Raw genomic sequence first — 1,765 nt, forward strand, 5'->3', positions numbered from 1 at the left:
CCAAATGATAAGCAACCCTTGTGTTCCTGGAGTAATCCAATTTGATCATAGTAGGTGGTCCTTTATATATATATGTATATATATATATATATATATATATACACACACACATACACACACACACACACATATATATATATGTTTACTTATTTATTTTTTATGTTTCACTGCACTAGGTCTCTGTTCTTTGAACAGGCTTTCTCTAGTTGTAGTGCACAGGCTTCTCATCACACTGGCTTCTCTTGCTGCGGAGCACAGGCTCTAGATGTGAGGGCTTCAGTAGTTGTAACATGCGAGCTCTAGGATGTGCAGGTCTCATTAGTTGTGGCACACAGGCTCAATAGTTGCAACTCACAGGCCCTAGAACTCGTGGTTTCAGTAGTTTAGGTGCATAGGCTCAGCATTGTGGCTTGTGGGTTTTAAAATGTGGGCTAAATAGCTGTGGCACATGGGCTTCGTTGCTTTGCAGCATGTGGAATCTTCCCAGACCAGGGATTGAACTCATGTGTCCTGCACTGATAGGTGGATTCTTATCTACCGTGCCACCAAGGAAGTCTCCTTTTATATATATTATTGGATATAATATATATATATATCCAATAATAATAATATATATTATATATATATTATTTAGTTTGCTTATGTTTTGTTGAGGATTTTTGCATCTATGTTTATCAAATATATTGTCCTATAATTTTCTTAAAAATTTTGTTTGTGGTGTTTTTGTCTTATTTTGGTATCATTGGTAACCCCATTGAATGAATTCAAGATTGTTCCTCTTCTTCAAGTTTTTGAAATGATTTAAGAAGTATAGGTATTAACTCTTAATGTGTTTAGTAGAATTTCCCTGTGAAGCCATCTGGTTCTGAACCTTTGTTTACTGGGACTATTTTATTACAAATTCAATTTCATTAGTAGTGGTTGATTTATTCAATTTGTTTGTTTCGTTTTTATTTGATTCACTTGTGGAAAGTTGTATGTTTATGGAAATTTGCTCATTTCTTCTAGGTTGTCCATTTTGTTGGCATAGTTATTGTTTGTAGTATTTTTTATGATCTATTTATTTATTTATTTTTGGTATATTTGTAGTGCTGGTTATTCCTACTTTTTTGTTTTCTTATTTTGTTTAATTAGATCATCCCTCTTTCTTTGTGAGACTTCCCTGGTGGCTCAGATGGTAAAAGTGTCTGCCTATAATGCAGGAGACCCAGGTTCGATCCCTGGGCTGGGAAGATCCCCTGGAGAAGGAAATGGCAACTCACTCCAGTATTCTTGTCTGGAAAATCCCATGGACAGAGGAGCCTGGTAGGCTACAGTCGATGGCGTCGCAAAGAGTCAGACATGACTGAATGACTTCACTTTCTTTCTTTGTGAGCCTGGGTGGAGGTTTATCAATTTTGTTTATCTTACCGAAAAAGTCTTTGTTTCATTGATCTTTTCTATTGTTTATTTGGTTTCTATTTTATTTCCTCTCTGATCTTTACGATTTTCTTCCTTCTGCTGACATTGGATTTTGCTTGTTCTCTTTCTGATTCCTTTAGGTTTTAAATTAGGTTGTTTACTTGAGATTTTTCTAGTTTCTTAAGGACAGTCCATTCACTGTAAACCTTCTTCCTACAATTGCTTTTGGAGCATCTTATAGATTTTGGAATGTTGTGTTTGCCTTTCATTAGTCTCAAAGTATTTTCTGATTTTCTCTTTGATATCTTCATAGAACCACTGGATTTTTAGTAGTGCATTGTTGAGTCTCCATGTATCTATTCCT

At 35.3% G+C, this 1,765-nt stretch overlaps 1 non-coding gene across 1 annotated transcript; it reads left to right on the forward strand.

The window, feature by feature from the left end:
• Positions 1 to 1,159: 1,159 nt before the first annotated feature.
• On the forward strand, positions 1,160 to 1,232 carry TRNAY-AUA. Its single transcript has one exon. It is a non-coding gene; the product is annotated as a tRNA-Tyr (tRNA).
• Positions 1,233 to 1,765: the final 533 nt, after the last annotated feature.

The sequence above is a fragment of the Bison bison genome, unplaced genomic scaffold (assembly GCF_000754665.1).
Source record: "Bison bison bison isolate TAMUID 2011002044 unplaced genomic scaffold, Bison_UMD1.0 scf7180017864200, whole genome shotgun sequence".
NCBI classification, from domain to species: domain Eukaryota; kingdom Metazoa; phylum Chordata; class Mammalia; order Artiodactyla; family Bovidae; genus Bison; species Bison bison.